Source organism: Artibeus jamaicensis, unplaced genomic scaffold (genome assembly GCF_021234435.1).
Source record: "Artibeus jamaicensis isolate MK-2021 breed Jamaican fruit bat unplaced genomic scaffold, CSHL_Jam_final contig_391, whole genome shotgun sequence".
In the NCBI taxonomy this organism is placed as follows: domain Eukaryota; kingdom Metazoa; phylum Chordata; class Mammalia; order Chiroptera; family Phyllostomidae; genus Artibeus; species Artibeus jamaicensis.
The window spans coordinates 3701860-3720852 of NW_026521814.1; the positions used below are offsets into that span (position 1 = coordinate 3701860).

At 36.9% G+C, this 18993-nt stretch overlaps 1 long non-coding RNA gene across 2 annotated transcripts in view; it reads left to right on the top strand.

Annotated features, from left to right (window-relative positions):
- The window catches only part of LOC119047625 (uncharacterized), a 41406-nt gene extending 32466 nt beyond the window's left edge, over positions 1-8940 (top strand). For both annotated transcript variants that reach the window (XR_008391595.1, XR_008391596.1), the window contains 5 exons: positions 1664-1845; positions 2216-2298; positions 6763-6834; positions 7068-7192; positions 7735-8940. This is a non-coding gene — a long non-coding RNA (uncharacterized LOC119047625). The remainder of the gene's footprint in view (positions 1-1663; positions 1846-2215; positions 2299-6762; positions 6835-7067; positions 7193-7734) is intronic.
- The last annotated feature ends 10053 nt before the right edge of the window (positions 8941-18993 follow it).

Sequence of the window (18993 nt, forward strand, 5' to 3'; positions counted from 1 at the left end):
TTGTGTTTCCCAGTGTGCGGTCGGTCCTGGTCGTAGTCTCTAACAAGCCCAACTCACTGAATATGTTTATTTCAAAGTTAAAGAAGAGGCCCTAACTGAAAAACAAAAAAGGAAGAAATAATTATCAATAAAAATATAATTAGCTAATTTGCCAATTCTATATTTTCTACTGGCACAGTAATTTGTAGCTTGTGATATTAAGTATATTTTTATAGTTCATTTAAAAACATGATATATAATGGTTATAAATTTCCATTTTGAATAAGACATATTATATTCCAAATGCACATTTATTGATATATTTCCAATATTCTTCAATATTTGGGGAAGGAAATAAATAGGGTGTTTATATAATTGACTAATATGTTTTACTTTGTTCCACTTTTGAAATAACGACAATATTATGCTATAAGTAATCTATTCAGTTATGAAGGCAATAAATATTAAATATTTATTACATGTACACTATGTGCTAGGCACGTCATTGGCTCTGTCCTCAAAAATTTTGCATCTGAGAATCTTATGGACAAATCAGGGAGAGAGCCAAAGAAGCAAGCAGTGACAGTGAAGTTTTATGAAGGCAGGTGTAAACACAGGTGCTATGGGGCATCTAGACAGGAAGAGCACCTGATCCAAGCTTGGGAATCCAGAAAAGCCTTTGCAAAGAAGGTGACTATGAAGCTAAGGCCTTCAGAAGAATAGAATTTAGTCAGGAAAATTATGTAGCATTGGACTTTTCAGATAGAAGAACAGCTGTTCTTGCAAAGGCCCTAAAGCAAGAGAAAGGATGGAAGGTTCAAAATAGCTGCAAGTAGTTCAGTATGGCCAGAGGGCAGCATTGCTGGTGCCAGGGAGGGAATGGTGTAGAGTGATGAGGGTTAATGCCAGACAGGAAAACAAGGGCAAGACCATGAACGGTGCTGAATGCCCCACAGAGGAATTCAGATGTCATTCTGAGTAATAAGAGTAATTAATCTGTAATACATTTCTAATGCTTACTATGGGCTCCACACTGTCCTGAAATTATCTCACTTAGCTTTCACAACTAGTATAAATTTTAAGGACAGTTATTACTCTGGATTTTACAGATAATGAACTGAGGCACACAGATCAAAATTACTTCACTGAAGTTGCACAGCTAAGTGACTTTAGGAGCTGGGCTCCTAAAGTCAGTAGGAAAGGGCATGATGGAACTTTTGTTTTGTAAAGACCATTCTGGCTCAAGTGTGAAGAAAGTATTTGAGAAGACACTTTGGTAATCCAAGTGAAATAAGCCAAAGACTGGAACTAAACGAGGTATCAGGGGAGAAAAATAGTAAATGAGAAGAGAGAGACGTTCAGGTGCTAAGGTGGGGTTTAGTGCTGGGTTGATGAGGTGTAAGGCTGAGGGTGTGACCAGATGGGTTTCTTCAAATGGCATGAATACCATATTTAAGGCCTATACAATCAAACGTGTCTTTGCCATGACCATATTTTTAATTAAAATGACTAAAGTTGATATCAACTAATCTCTGATGACATAAATTTATATGAATAGTGACATAAATAAATAAATTAAAAGACCTAGGTTTCACTTCATAAAACAATAATACATAACCTGATTATAGTGTCACTTCGTTCTTATATTCCTTATAGCACAGCTCTTTCTCTCTTTTATTTCCAGCCAATTTGAATTCCCTCGCAGAAGAACCTCCTCTGCAACTGTTCTTCAAATGCCGTCAGAAACTCAAAATTCAGGCGGTTTCCCTGCAAGTTTCAGTCTATCCTTGATGACTCAGATTCCACGTCGCATCTCTGTTCCTTGACCGCTCTCCCTACCTTGTCTCTGCTCATCCTCCTTTCTGTGTCAGTTTCTACACTTGGGCTTTCCACCCTGCAGTGGCTGCCATTCACATGTCTTTGAACACTGGCCTCTCTACCTCCCTGTTGCCAACTGCCAAATCAATCTATCAGCTCATTAACTTGTTCATATTTAGTGGTCTCTTCTGTTGTGATTTTTTTTTGCAACACTGATGATGTCTTGAGAAAACATCTTTCAAACAGTATATTAATTACGAATCTTACTCTTAAATCTCTATTAAAATATCAACTAATTAGCATTCTCTATCTCTAACAAGATATCTTTGAGCTTTGAGAATTTGTGTCAGTTACCCTTGCAATGTGCCTGTCCTTTTTCTTTGGACATAGGGCCAAGTGTTGAACTCTCTTTCAACAGTTACACCTTCAGCTCTTCATTTTGAAAACAATCATCTTTCTGGATTTCTACTTCAGACCTTCACCCAACGTACAGTGTTGCCTGTAAGTACTTTTGGTTCCAACCTTCCATATTCTCACCAGTTCCGCCAAGGTCAATGTGATAATCAGCTACTAATTTATATTTTAGATTAAATTATTACTAGATAGCCCAAACTATGATAGTAAATGGCCACATTTTAAAGATAATCTATCAGTAAAGGGAAAGGTGTGGAAAGAAAAGTTGATATTACAAAAAGGCTGAAGAACACATATTGAATTGATAAAAACTTAAAATGTAAAATGTCTTTCATCGGAGCAAGGATAAAGAAGAACCTAACATATTCTTTGTTACCATTTATCTCCCTGATATAAATAATAAAAATATAACAAACCAAAACAAATTTTGAAAAGTACAGAATCAATGGTAAAATGGTTGATGGTAAAAAAAAAGACAGTGAATTTGAAAAACATTGTAAGTTCAGAAGGAGTAACAAAAAAAGAAGAGTAAATTACAAGTAACTTATTTATTGACTGATTTTTAATCATGACTTTAAGATGAAAATTCCCAGCAGACAGAAAAAGAAGAGGTAAATTGGAATGAGTAAGATGCCAATGTCTTTAGATCTTTATCATCAACACTTTAAAAATCAACATTGTGGATTTTTGTTATCTTTAAATTATGTCTGATTTTGCAATCAATTGCAGGGCTCAGCAGACTATAGCCACAGGCCCACAAGCTAAGAATGCTTTTCACCTTTTTAAATAGTTGAAAAAAATCAAAAGAAGAATAATATTTCATGACACATAAAAATCAAATGAAATTCAAAACTCAGCGTCTGTAAAAGCTCTGCTGGAGCAGAGCCACGCCGTGCATTTCGGCGTCATGTAGGCTGCCCACGTGCTACCTGGGCAGAGCCGAGTAGTTGCAAGTGAGCATATGGCAGGAAAACCTGAAATGCTTCGTATCTGGGCCTTTACAGAAAACATTTGCCAACCTCTGAGTTTGTGACTAAAATAAATTACGTCTATTTGAAAAAGACCTTTGAACCGACACATTTTGTAAGTATTCATTCCCAAAGTAATATGAAAGTGAAGAAAACCACCCATTTCCTACATAGATTTTCATGTTGCTTAATTCACAGTCTAGACAGAAACAGAGATTTTTGTGGCTTATGTGACCGTTGAACAATATAGAAAACTTATCTAAAATATTTCACTGCTTGTATATTGATTCCTCTACACTTCTCTGGATAGTTCTTTTTAAGGGAGGGCATGAAGTTGGTTTGGGCATGCAATGGAAAATAATAATCCTCAAAAATCCTAAAAAGAAAGACAGAAGTGTGACAAATGAATAAAGGGGTCTATATAAAAATGACTGTCACCTTTATAGCACATAAGAATGTGCATTCACCAATAAATGGACCCTTAGTAATGACACATTTTTGGAACAAGTTTTCATACTATATTGACCTTCATTCCACTGTGTAAGGCCACTGGAACAGTTCCTTCAGTAAAACTACTATATTTACATAAATCATCAATGTGCTCTGTAACCTCACTTAGCCCTTGAAAACCCCAAAGCTTTTGTTTTTGTTTACATATTTATAAAAGTCAGAAATTAAGATAATTGCACAGTGTGTAAGTCATAGGTAAACACATGTATATTAAGTTAACACAAGGCAGTCCATGTCTATATTAACCAAGAGGTTTTATTAACATTTAGGAAGAGCATCTTTCTCTAAACTGAAGTGGGAACACTAATAAAATAAAGTAATAAAATTATATAAGAATTAAGAAGAGGTTTAAAAACTAGTATTCCAAGACAGAGCTGTGTGTTCTCTCATTTATGTGTTTAAGGTATTTATTTTGTTTAGTCCCTATTATATTCAGCCTGTATCTATCACGAGCAGTGGCGTAGCTAAGCACATGGACTGTGGGTGGAAAAGACCCAAGTTGAAACCCTAGATCCATCTCTATCTGACAGGATGTCCTTAGGCAACATTACTGATTCTGTTTTTCATATTTTTTATTTTTTTGCACCTCAGTTTCTCTCTCCAGAAAATAGATGCAATGTCATGAAGTTAACTAGCATAAATATTAGTTGTTACAATCATTTCATGCCAGAATTTTAACACAGTGTGAACAATATCATTAGTACTGGTCTCTTCAGTTGTGATTTCCTTCCTTTTTCTTTTTTTTTTTTGTAACCTTGGTCACTATGAGACAACCAAAATGTTTCATACAACACTCTGTCACTTATGAAAACTACCCACCATATGTCTGCATTAAATCTTCAACTAACCAGTAATCTTCCATTCAGCCTGTGTGATGAAATACAACCACCGGCTGCCATAACATGGGGATTTAGTGCAGCTGGTCACAAAGCAATGTGCGAATGCATATTCTGGCTGTGAGAAATTCCCTGTAACCATGGAGTCAGGCCCAAAGCAAGGCTGTGGAAGCCAGTCTGACTGTAAGCCTCTCTGAATGAGGTCCTGTTTTGATCTGGTGTTGGCCTGAGGAGACTAGCACACCCAGGGGTCACATGCAGGACCTCACTGGGAATTTCCCTTGAACACAGGCATGACTCAGGTGGGGTAAATAAAACGCATAATCCTCAAGTGTGGGGATTTCATGTTGCTAGATGAGCAGCCACTTTGGAACGCCTTTCCCAATTGTCTGGTTTCTCTGTCATAATCCTGTTTGGAAATTTGAATTCATTCTATACTAAACTGCAGAGCAAACTGTAAACAATTCTGGCAAATTATCTTTTCATCCAAAAGACAAACATGATTCTCTGAATTCACACGACATTGATCCATTTCAAAAGTTCCATGCCATTTACATAGGCAGGCTGTGGGAACCACTACAAATGAAGTTTCTGAAGATTTAGTCTTGATTCAGTATTGGCTGCCAAAAGATGGATTCGGGGGAATTCCCTGTAAGCTTAAAAAAGCTCCCCAATAGAGACACTGTGAAAGGGGGAGCCAGACAGCTCTGGGGGACCATCATCTTTCCTTCCAAAGAATATGAGTGCTCTTTCCCAAAGGAGAGAGAAGAAATTCCACGTTATCTTGAAATGGTTGGAGTATCCTCAGAAGTGACTTTTAGGTCACTAAAAGAATGACTCAGGTGAGGTGAAGTAAATGGAAAGTCCCCAAGTCTCTCATGAAGGTTTCTGTACCAAGAACCCACACTCTTTTGGTTCCTGAGTTTCCTCTTCACCAGACACAGGCTATCTCCAGACAACCAAGCTGTGCTGCAGTTCAGAAAAAAGACTATGCCAAAAAAATTGATTTTTCCTGAATTTCTGCACACACAATGGAAAATTAGATGCATAATCATTAAATTTAATCAACTTTGTTCAATGTTCTTCGGTTACGTGTTTATATATAAACATAAAAGCAATGTGTCATAACTTTAAAAAAATTACTCGGTTTACCAAGTTTCTTTAATGTTTTAAAACTAGTACAGTGGGTACTTCAGAGTCCCAGGCATATAGCACCACCATGTGGATGGGCCGCTGCAAATTACACAATTTTTAGAAGATGGTTATAATAAAACTTAGAGATCAGAGTCCAAACCTTCATTTTATATATGAGAAAAGACAGCTAGAAAGGTTAAATGATTTACCTAGTTCCAATACAACACCAAGGCTAAATTTTGGGCTGCTCTTTTTATTAAAATAGCTACTTGAACCAATTAGATTATACTGTCAGTTCACCCATTCATTCATTTTAATCATTAAATAATCAGGTTAATCATGTTCAATGGGTATTTGCTCTGTTTTTATCTGCATAATCTAAGCTTCCTTTCTATTTGGTAGGAATTCTGTTGTGTAAATGTGTTGAGGCAAAGTCTCACTTCCTTCTAGGGAACTGGAAGGACCATTTATCTTTTATTCTCACCCAAAGAGCTAAGGTGCTGGCACGTCACTTAAGTTGAACCAGCAGGAAGTTCTATGCAGAAATGTTGAATTGGTAGGAAGTGACACAAACAGAGGTAGTTATGGAGGCCACAGAGTAGTTATGTCAAGTCACAATGGTGGTAGGTCTTCACGCTGGCTGCAGCAACAGCAAGGACCCAGTAGTGGCACTGCTGGTGACAGCATCCTACCGGAACTGATCATGAGATAGGAACTGAGCTAATTTCTCTGCTTCCAGTGTCTAATTCACATCCTTTCCTGAGGTTGGTTCTTTAGCCCTTCTCTGCACTCCCTGAGCCAACCCATGTTCTTCCAGTGTAGTCCTTTTCTGTTTGCTAGAACCAGAGTCAGTTTCTGAGGCACAACAAAGACCCTGATATAAACAGAAGTTGATACCAGTTGAGAATTACAGCACAGAATCTCACTGAAACTGATAGAATTCAGGGCTTTCACCTGGCTTAGTTGAGGATAAAGAATTTAAAATCCTACTTAGTAATTTCAGGAATAAAATTTAGATCTGACTGATTCTAATAGGCAAAAGTGAAACAGCTAATTAAATGATCTCCTGTGGTCACCTGGTATAAAATCCTCTTGCCTTACAGTGGTCATGCTGTGTGGTCATGCTCCAGCCAACAGCAGTCCCAGTCACTGAGGCAGCCTAGTCCAGGTACAAGGTATGTCCATCAGTGAACCTTCGGATGGTGCCAGCCTGCAGCCATCAAGTCGTCCCCAATCTTCAAGGCTTCTTAGCTGAGGCAGCAGACATCATGGAACAGACAGAAGCCACCCTCACTGTGTTCCACCTGAATTTTTTACCTGCAGAGTCCATGATCATAGTAAAATAATTGCTTTAAGCTGTTTTGTTTCGGACTGATGTTTGTTTGTTTGTTTGTTTGTTTTTAAGCAGCACAGATAACCAGAACAGGAACCTACACCAATTCAGTTGATGGCCAGGCAGCTGGAAAGAGGAGGATTTGGAGGATTGTGGAAAAGTTATGTTGGGGATATGACCTCTCAAAATTAGCTCAAAATGTGAGTATTTTTCTCAGGAAGTTTTATATTTGCCACGAAGCTTCTGCTATGGATAAGGTGCCCCATTCGGTAGATCCCGTCAACCTCCTTTCTCGGCAATGCCAGTGGATTCGTGAAACCGAAATTCATCATGGAGGGAATGAAAATTACCTGTGGTTTCACAAACATTCAGTTCTCATCAATGGCCACCTGGCTACAGCTCGGATGAATGTTACATTTTCTGTTATCAGTGACGGGTCATGAACTCCAGAGAATCATTATACCTAGAGGAACCGAAGAACTATTTGGTGTTAAAGTGTCTGCGCATGACACCTGCCATTCTCTGGGGGATGGGGAGTGGCAGCAGCTATTTTTTTTATTGCAGTAGATAATTTATTCTGGATTTGTTTTTGCTGTCTCTGGTCATTTTTCTTTGTCGTTACACTATCTATAGATCAATTGATTGCCTTATGCAAGGCCATGGTATCCCATGCAAAATAGATTCAGTTGAAGAAACTTGTCTTCTTTTGTTTTTTTAAATTTTTATTTCTTTATCTCTACAGGGTAATAGAAGGAGAGAGGGAGAGAAATATCAATGTATGGTTGCCTCTCCTGTGTCACCCGCTGGGAACTGGCCTGCAACCCAGGCATGTGCCCTGACTGGGAATCGAACCGCGACCCTTTGGTTCGCAGGCCCGCGCTCAGTCCACTGAACTACACCAGCCAGGGCAAGAAACTCGTCTTCTTAAAAAAAAAAAAAAGCAAGTCAGCAGGCTAATGTTCAAAGGATTCACTGGCATTATTGCATATCCCATTACACAGAATGCACCAGTCACTGAAGACTCAGATGAGCTTTACCAAGGTCAACAGGCTGGGATTTGAGGTGCTGTCCTGCAGAAGGTGGTTTACACTCAAAACAAATAACTACTAAATGGAGTTGTGTTTCCATTTGGCCAGAATATATAAGTCTGGAATCCTAGAGTTCAAAACTGAGATGAGATTCTCAGGGTTATACTTAACAGTTTTTGTTTTTGTTTGTTTGTTTTTGACTTTGGATTCTGATAGAACAGTACCGTAAGATGAGAAATTTCAGCTAAGGCTGCACCTGATCCACTTGTGTTCTTCATGGCCTGTAGAAACAGACCAAAAAAAAGGGCAAAAAGATAAAAGAAATTGCTACTGTTGTGTTACATTTGCTTGTTCCCCTTAAAGGAAAATAAGGTTACTGCCCCATTTCAGTAGGAAGAAAATGTCGGTATACTGCAACCTGGGTTTAGCAAGGCCGCCAGACACTCAGGACCCCCACTGTAAAGGATAGAGAATCCTGGCCCACTGAGGTTCGGGGTGAATGCAGAGGAAAGTGTAATGGAGGAGGGCGGTTATGAAATCCGGTTAAGGCCTGGGCTGAGGAGCAAGCCCAGTAACACCCACATCCCCTTTTTGCTGAATTGTGTTTCTCTGTCGTTGTTGCTGTTCATTTGTTTCTTTGCAGATGAGAACTCTGACTGAAATAGTTTCCTAATTTCTAGTGGACGCATTTTTCTGGAAAATGCAATAGTTCAATTTAAGTTTATACCTACTTGAATAATATACGTTTGCATCTACTTTAATTAAATTACATTACTTAAAGAATTTATAGCTCTAGAAAGAAGTATTATATTTCAAATAAATGGGCTTATAATTGTTAAAATTATGTAGAAAGTTACTGATTTTGAGAGGGTACTTTTATGATTCGAAATATTTATTTCTCAGCTTCATATAAACTCTTCCCTGTGCTAACTATAAGCATGAAATTTTAGTCTCCACTGTGAAATTAAACTCCTTCCATAAATATTCTCGATAATGATTTAATTGGGTCTGGAAATAGAGCACTACTTCTTCACTATGTTAAGTAGCTTCAGTTATGGAAAAGACTGTCAGTTTTTTTCACCGGAGGACAATTTTTCATTCCCTTTAGAGAGAGAGAGAAAGAATCGTTGTGAGAAACATTGATTAGTTGTCTTCTCATAAGCGCCCCGACTTGGGGTTCGAACCCACAAGCTAGGTATGTGTCTATAATGGGAATCAAACCCAAGACCCTTCAGTTTACCAGATGATGCTCCAACCAGCTGAGCCACACCAGCCCGGACAAGACCGTCACATTTTAATTCTAAGCACTTTTCATTATCAGAGATACTATGATATGTAAAATGTTAAAACAACATAAATATTTTGAGTTTTAAAAAATGCTAGTATGAAAGACACAGGGATGAGGACTAGGGGGGAGGAAATGGGAGGGAGGTGGGGAGAAAGGGCAGGGGGGGCTGGGATGGGAGAAATAGACAAAAAGCTGTACTTGAAAAATAACTAAATAAAATTTTAAAAAATATAAAAATAAAAAATAAAAAATGCTAGCCAGCTATGGGATGGAAATAAGCATGTTATAAAAGTTCGACTTATTGGCTACAGGATAGGAAAATAAATTCCAGAAGAATACAAGCTTTGGATCATACAAGGAAAATAATATAATAATTTGGTGTTGTTGGACTTTTTCAAAATAAATTTATAGTTACATAAAAATATTATTTCAGTGTTTACAAAGAAATTTATTACATAAAATTGTTCAGTTAAGGTTCCCAAATGATTTACTACAGACATGTAAAGCATATCCAAATATTTCCACATAAATTAAACATGATGTAATTGTGCATTACATTATGCAATGTCCTACAGTTGACTCATGTGGAAATCATAGAAGTTTCACTAATTACTCTCCTTTCACTGTGTATGAATGTAGGTATCATAGACATTTACATGAGGTCATGCTGTAAATCCACTTTAAGGTACCATTTTAAGGATTGAGGTAGAGTTTTTAAATGTCTTAGTCTATGTAGACTCATATACTCTTTAGAATTTAATTTATAAATAGGTACTATAGGATTACTTCAAGTAAAACCATATATTTAAATTGGTCAGTTTCCAAAGGGGAGAGGGGAGGGAATTTCAGGGGAAAAGGGGGAAGGGTTTACAGGAATTAGTATAAAGGACACATGGCCAAAAACTAAGGGGGGTGGAAATGGGAGGGAGGTGGGGAGCACTGGGTAGGTGGGCTGGGATGGGAGTAAAAGACAGAAAACTGTACTTGAACAACAATTAAAATTTAAAAAATGATACAAAATAAAGTTAAAAAAATAAAAATAAATAAATAGGTCAGTTTCCCATGCTAGCTCTTTGTGTTTATCAACATATGAGTTATTGTTTATTAAAAAGTGATGCTTTTTATGGTTATTCATTTTCTTTTTTAGTATAAACCTAATAAAGGAAATAGTTATTTCAGCTATTTAAAATAGCTATTAGGGAATGTTACTGAGAGTTTTATTTTCATATAGAAATATTTTTTAAGTTTAAATTAATAAGTGTTTTAAAACAAGGTAGAGGAAAAATAAGAGTGGAAAAGTTAAATGGAGCCAGGCATTAGGTTAACATCTAAGAAATATACGTTTCCTAGTGAAGAGCCATAAATTTGGCTCCAAGCTCTCTACCAGCCTGATAGTAGCCTTAAATAGCTTGGCACTATCTTCACACAGAAGCCAAAAACCAGTCTGAATGACCTTGAGGCTACTCAGCCTTGCTTAGTACAGTATAAGAACATTATAGGTAGACCATGCTTTCCACAGTAGATATGTTACTGAGAAACTACACAGAAATGGAATCAGATTATAAGTGTAGTAGTGGAGACATCATAAATGGTTCCTTTTAAAGAAAACATAAAATGACTGGTGGTGTAGCATGAAACTAATACACCTTCTGTTATGCACTTAGAATTTTTATTTTATATTGGATTTTCTGAAGAGTCAGTGTATAGTATTATGGGGCCATCCTTTCATCTCATTATCATGGTAGTAGAAATATTCAGGGTCTGCAAAGAATTTTTGAGAGAATGGATTCATTCTATATGTAAAAATCACTCCTGTTGTGTTCATCATGTCTCATTGCCTTTGTTCAATTATCTGAGGGCAAAGGGCAACCAACACATTTAAATTTCTTCATGCAATACACAGAGTTTTAGAAATAAAATTACACATATTTTTAGTCATATTTAAAGAGAATTCAAACATTCACCAGTTAATGTTTAGCATAGTAAACTTTAAATATTGAGCCACTCATTATCTAATCTTAAATTTTTTCTTTTACTAAAGTGTGTAATCTCTTATGATGCTTGAAATAAAAACAATCAGATTTATTAGAGACTTTAGATTTTAAATGTTCCTTAAAGATAAACTATCAATTTTCCATTTGGCAGGTAAAGAGCACAGAGGCAGTAATGTTTTGCTTCCTGTTGTACCCCAGGACCCCACATTTAGCCTAACATATACTACGATCTCACTGAGTGCTGCTAAATGAAAGCTAAGCATCTGCATATTATTCCATGTTGACACTGCTCAAGTGTTCACCTAGAATGGTTAAATTAGGCCTCAGAATTGCACCTACCTGTCACTTATGAAAATAGGGATATTGCAATCCCTATTAAAATACCAATGGCATATTTCACAGATATAGAACAAACATTCCAAAAATTTATACGGAACCATAAATGACCCGAATAGACACAGCAATTTTGAGAAAGAAGAACAAAGTAAGAGGGATCACAATACCTGATATCAAACTATATTACAGGGCCACTGTAATCAAAACAGCCTGGTACTGGCATAAGAAGAGACAAATAGACCAATGGAATAAAAAACCCAGTAATAAACCCATCTCTCTATGGTCAATTAATATTCAACAAAGAGGTCAGAAGCATAAAATGGAGTAAAAATAGCCTCTTCGACAAATGGTATTGGGAAATCTGGACAGCTACATGCAAAAAAAAAAAAAAAGAAAAGAAAAGAAATTTAACTACCATACACCAGAATAAACTCAAGATGGATAAAAGAATTAAATATAAGTTGCGACACCATAAAAGTCCTAGAGGAGAACATAGGCAGGAAAATCTCAGCTATTTCATGCAGCAATATTTTCACCAATGTGTCCCCTAGAACAAGGGATATAAAGGAAAGAATAAACAAATGGGACTTCATCAAAATAAAAACCTTTAGCATGCCTAAAGAAAACATCAAAATGAAAAGGGAACTAATTGTATGGGAAAATGTATTTGCAAATGATACCTTGGACAAGGGTTTGATCTCCAAAATATATGAAGAACTCATAGGACTCAACACCAGGAAGACAATACAATTAAAAAATGGGCAAAGGACCTGAATAGACACTTCTCCAAAAAGTACATACAGAGGGTCCAAAGGCATATGAAAGGACCCTCAGTATCAGTGCCCATCAGAGAGATGCAAATTAAAACCATAATGAGATACCACTCCACACCAGTCAGAATGGCCAGCATAACCAAATCAAGAAACAAATGCTATGAGGTTGTGGAGAAAAAGGAACCCTATTGCACTGTTGGTAGGAATGCAGACTGGTACAGCCACTGTGGAAAACAGTATGGAATTTCCTCAAAAATCTAAAAATGGAACTGCCTTTTGACCCAGCTATTCCACTATTGGGATTATACCCTAAGAATCCTGAAACACCAATTCAAAAGAACCTATGCACCCCAACGTTCATAGCAACACAATTTGCGATAGCCAAGTGGTGGAAGCAACCTACGTGCCCATCAGTAAATGAGTGGATCCCAAAACTATGCTACATTTACACAATGGAATTCTATGCAGCAGAAAGAAAGAAGGAGCTCCTACCCTTTTCAACAGCATGGCTGGATCCGGAAAGTATTATGAGTGAAATAAGCCTGGCAGTGAAAGGCAAATACTGTAACATCTCACCCGTAAGTGGAACTTAATAAACAAAACAAAGCAAGCAAGCAAAATATAATCAGAGACCTTTGAAAAAAAGAACAAACTGACAGTAACCAGAAGGGAGGGAGAAAGGGGATACTGGAGGGAAGAAGGGGAAAGATCAAGTCAAGGAACATGTATAAAGGACCCATGGACAAAACCAAAGGTGGGTAGCATTGAGGATGGCAGGTGGGAGTGGGTAGGGTGCGGCAGAGCCATGGGGGTAAATGCATATAACTGTAAAATAAAATTATACTCAGTCAACCAGGGTATCTTTAAAAGAAACACAAAACAGGATGAGAATAAAGTACATTAAAGAATCAACTATGGATAACAAATAGATATGAAAGGTAAAATATTAAGATAGAAGATAAAGGGGAAAAAGTGAATAGAAAGGACCCTTAAATCTATGTTGATGATCAGGGAAAGCAATTTCTTAAGAGGAAAAGAGCGTTATGTCTATCTGCTGTAGTTTTGAAAGAAGGAGGGAGGGTGGGAGGGGTGAGAAAGAGAGAGAGAGAGCAAGAGAGAGAAGGAGAATGGCTATACTCTCACTTTTGAAGTGAAATCTTACTGCGAATTGAAGACCCTGCTTCAAAAGTTTGTTCAATTTCTTCCCACTAGAGTGGCTATTTCACATGTGAGCCCCGTGAATACCAGCTCTACCTGAAGGCAGATGTCAAGTTTATTTAGTGTGGAATGTGTTTGCTTGGTTGGTTTCACTCCCTTCAGGGTGGGAAGAGGAAGATTTACTTGCTTTTCAAATGACAAAGAAACTTCTTCACCTATCTAATTATTTCACTTGTTAATTCTCTTGCATATCTCAAGCAACATTTAAAGACATTTAAAAAGAAAAATTACATAGATAGACATTCCTATTTTAATATTGATTTTTCTATTATTCAGTGCTTCCAGTTTATTCATATCATACCATATAATTAAGTATACAAATCGTTTAGTGCTCTGCTTTAAAACTTTTTGTTTTTCTATGTTATTATATAGTTCATGTTTGTAATTATTTGGGGAACAAAATATTCCATGGATGTTTGCTTATCTATTTCTTTGCTGTTGAACAATCAGTTTGCTCCTTAGGCTTTATTTATAATTACCACTATATTTGAATTCTCTTTATATTTATGGGGTTGTTTTTCTTTTTAATTATTGCCTTTGGATAAATTGTCAAGAATATGGAGAATTGTGCCAAATGATTTGAACATTTTGAGTATACTTTATAAGTGTTGCCAAATTGTTTTCTGAAAGGAATATACCAATTTGTGCTTTCATCAGCCATATCTGGACATACAGTTTTACCCAAAAGTTAAGGGCAATCTTGCTTTATCATTATACACACCTGTGCTTTAGGATGCTTTTTTCTTTTCATTTTTTCCTCACTCTCCAAAAGAGAGGAGTAGATACACTGGGAGAGCATAGAACTTTTAACTTATTTTGGAATGACTGAGAAATCTTGTTTTCATTCAATAGCCATTGTTACATCCATGCAATAAAATATTATGCAGGAATAAATAAGGACAAACTCAAATGCTACACAGTGACATAAAAAACACATTCTGGCATTCAATTCAAAGGAAAAGGAAGACTTAAAGGGTTTGGCTTGTCCACTTATGTTTCCAAACCCACACCATCTGAGAGACAACTGTGTATACTCAGCCTTATTTTATGCCAGAGAATTTCTTGCAACACAGTCTGTTCCCAAGGGTAATACAAATCTATTTTTCCAAGAACACTGCATGCTGTCTAACCATTTCTAGCCACCTACAAAGTTCAGAAGAAATGGACAGAATGTGAGGCTCTTACTGTAACTTTGCTGGATGGGCATAATGGGCCAATTGGGAACATTGCAACACAGTCTATCTAAAAGAAGTGGACAGACATGTAATTCTTTTCTTGGTATTTATCTATCTATTCCTTTCTAATTAATTGCAAAGCATGAACTTTATAGAATGTTTGACTTACACTGTAATATTTACAAAATTACCTGCTCAATATTAAACTCCTCTATATCTGTTTACAAAAATGGACTCTGGAATCAGACTGGTTGCATTGAAATGCCAGTTTTGCCACTTAGCTGTGAGACTCTTGTTACTTAAACTGACTTTGAATCAGTTTATTCGTGTGTAGAGTAGGGATAATAAGAATAATACCACCTGCCTAAGGACTGTTGTAAGGACTGAATGAGTCCTGGTATCATAATAATGTCTGGAACCACATAGTAATGCATTCCATAAACTGACCATTATGTTATTCTGTGAGAAATCCTTCAGTACGGCAGACTCCAAAGCCAAGTCACAGTAGCTGGCTAGTGACCTTCTCCTTGAATTATCATTTTTTCATTTAAAATCATAACAAAGATAATAATTACAATTGCTGGCATGATTGAATGCTTATTACCTACCATTTGCAATATTGAGTGCTTTATAGGCCTTATTGCACTAATCATAATAACTCTATGCAGTTTATACTGGTTTTCAGCTGCAGTGACAGATGCTTAGAGAAACTAAATAACTTTCCCAAGACCAACTAGGAAGTGACAGAACTTGAGCTTGGAAGCATTCTTGCTTGTCAGAATATGTGCAGAAAAAGATATAGAGAAAATGTACCCAAATATTATCAGTGGTTGTTTCTGGATTATAAAATTAGGAGTGATGTTTTTAAAAAGTTTCTCTGTTTATCTGTTTTTTTATAATATGAACATAATTATTTGATAATAAGAAGCTATCTAAATCTATTTCTAATCATGTAGATATCAGCATTTCTACATCACGATAAATAAGTTACCTTATTGCTCATTCCTGTGAACTTAAAAGTAGTCTATCTTTGAATTAGTCTTTTTATCCTTTGCACAAAACAGTTCTGTTACAGCTTTCTAAAAATGAAGACAGTGTTTTAGAATCTAAATTCTGTCTACTTGTTCTTTGTACAAATGTAACATTACAGGTTTTTTAAAAACCCATTGCAATCCAACATGAGGTTTAACTTGGCATTAGAAAGCCTCCTTGCCATTACCCTGTATTTCCAAGGGATAGCCCCCATGAGTTTGCATCAGGGTCAGCAACAGAGAAAAGAGGTCTCACAGAAGCAGAAACAGCCTGACATACTCAGAGGGAGCTGGTTTGTCCCTCACTTAATTCTCAGAATTTACAAGGAGTGGAGAAAAAACAAAGGCTGTGGGTGACAGATCAGATGATCAACTAACATTTATTCTACTGTCTGATAGGCCCTAGACACTTCTACCACTATTATCCCATTTATCCTCCAAGGCCAGTGAGAAACAGGTGTTACTAGTCCCACCTTGCAGGTGAAGACAAAGCTCAGGGATCAAGCAGCTTACTAGAGACCATGCACTTGATAAGTAGTAGACAAGAAATCTGAACCTGATCTACAAAATCTGCTACTCTTTTCTCTCTATAACACTGCCAACACATTTATTGTTTCTAGAAGTTGATACCAGTTTTCAGTGAAAGTGAAAAAGAGGCAGTAATTTATTATGAGAAGTATTATATGTAAGAAAGTATCCGTGAATCCAAATACTGTAACAGAAAAGAACTAGGAAATAAAGCAGCATGGGCCTTTTTGCATGTCAGTTCTGTACTTCCTTTGCTCTTTCATGTAAGGAACGACTCTTCAATCAAAGAGATGTTTCCGGTTAAGATGGTGTTTGCTAATCACATAGTCCTTGCTATGTAGTGCAAAGCAAAATTTCATTTGGTGATTCATGATAAGCAGTAGATCTTATTTATAAAAACAAATATTTAGACCCATAATATTACCATAACTAGGACCACGGTCCCCAGACTTGCTAATTATTCTCTTTTCTGGGGTCTCTGGAAGGGTGGTAATAATCAGTTCTGTGGCCCATCTCTAAGGCTCTCATCATCTCTGACGTGTCTGTCAATTTATTATTTTATATATCTGTCAACATGGAGATTAAGCAGAGAGGAGTGTGGACTTACATTGCTTTCAGAACTTTATGAGGATGAGGACATTTAGACAATGGAATATGTTACTGAAGCACGGTATAAGGGTTTTTCTTCCCCCAGGAGGCTGAGCTGTCATTTGCCTGGAATGGTTCAGGACAGTTCTGCCTGGAGGCAGGACTATGGACTCATTAACCTCCTAGCCCTGCAACTCTGTCAATCTCATTTCTCTCCACAGTTTCAATCAGATACAGCTGCCTCTAGTTTCATTCTTGCTGGCTTAGAGAAGCCGGGCACTCCTGCAATTTTCCGTATTGCAGGGGGAAAATTATCTTCAATATGTGCCTATAGCTGTGCACAAGGCGGTGTGCACGGTGGACCTTTCCTCACAGAAGGGCTCAGCGTAAAATATATCGATAGATGAGCACACGGGTTTGTAGAAAAGTGCTGTGCACCAAGTGTCCATGACTCTTGTTATTTCTCTTTGCATGTAGATGAATACACAGCTGTGGCACTCCTGGAGGCCTAGAAGTAGACTTGGTCCAGAGGAATGACTGTGCTACTTTTGCACTTTCCCCCACATTATTTCTCAAGGTTTGAAGGAATTTAAATGTGACTTACTTGGCAATGACAAGCCTCTGTCCCCTTGGTGCCTCCCAAATGAGATCATTTACACAAGTCACTTTGCCGTGTCTCATTCTACTTCTTCATAAAGAAACAGCATCTCTTTGATGGAGTCTAGACTTCCAGAAAGGGCAGGGTTTGTTTTTTATGTTTTGTTTTGGTTTTTGCCTTTAATGGCTACTTTAAAACATGTTACTATTAAATTCACAGTATTGGTGTGATGATTTATTAACATACTCGGTCCGACAGAAGTAAGGCCTGCTTGAGTGTGGTTGGTAGGGTGATAATATGGGTGTAATAATTTATAGTTTGAATTTGAACATCTCACCTGAACTGTCATAAGGTGTGCTTGAATGTGATACTGTTATGTTATAGAATACATGCTTATGATTTTATAATAAAAGATTTTGTAATAAAAAGGGGGCATTTTTTTTGCTGGATACTGTGTATGTGTTTTGAAGACACTCGGGTCATTTACTTAGTATCACTAATAAAGAAATTGAGGCTCTGAGACATTAAGCGACTCAGCTAACACCTCCTGGTAAAATGGTAGCACAACCAGCACTGGAACCTGGCCTTGCTGGAGAACTTGTGTACTCCTGAGGGAAACCGCTTCCAGCAAAAGCAGTAAAATCTCTCCTCAGTTAAATGTTACCAATAAATGAATTCATTTATAAGGGATTCTAAATTTATAAGCCACTTTTACAAGTACTATGAAAGAGTTCTGTACTTCCTAATATAAAGTGAGGAAATTCTGCAATAGTTGCATCAAGACTGAAGCTTGAACACTGTCATATTATTATGCTACTGACACTGCTGACTACCACTATTTCCTTACATTCATAGGGGGTGGATCGATATTTTCTAAGGAGAGAGTAGAAGAAAAATTCAAATGATCTATTCCTCACTTAGCCAAGTCAAAAAATGTAATTCACTTTGTTGCTCATTTACTCTTTCAACAAACATTTATACTACACGCCTAGTCCAACAGGCAGCTGAAGACAGGGTGCCTGGCTTTCTCTTCTGGTGTCCTGTTTACTAGATATTTCTATTTATTAGACATGAAATCTTTGGTAATTTAGTTTCCTCCTTTGTAATATGGTGGAAATAACAATATCTATTGTTGTTATAGATCAAGTGATAACCATTAATAAAGCACTTAGAAAAACAGGGTAGGGCAAAATAGATGTTAGATGGTGCTATTATTATGTATTAAGACTATGGATGGAGGATAAACAAGATATGATTCTGTCCTCATGAAGAGTAAAGGTTAGTGGGGGAAATAGTCATTAAATAAGTAACTGGATAAATAACTTTAAAACTGCAATTATGTTAAGTGCTAAGGGAGGTATAGTGTAAATAATATAACATGGATGTAATATCTCTCTACATGTTCATCTGTCATTTTCTGCTGCTGTTGCAACCAAGTGCAAAC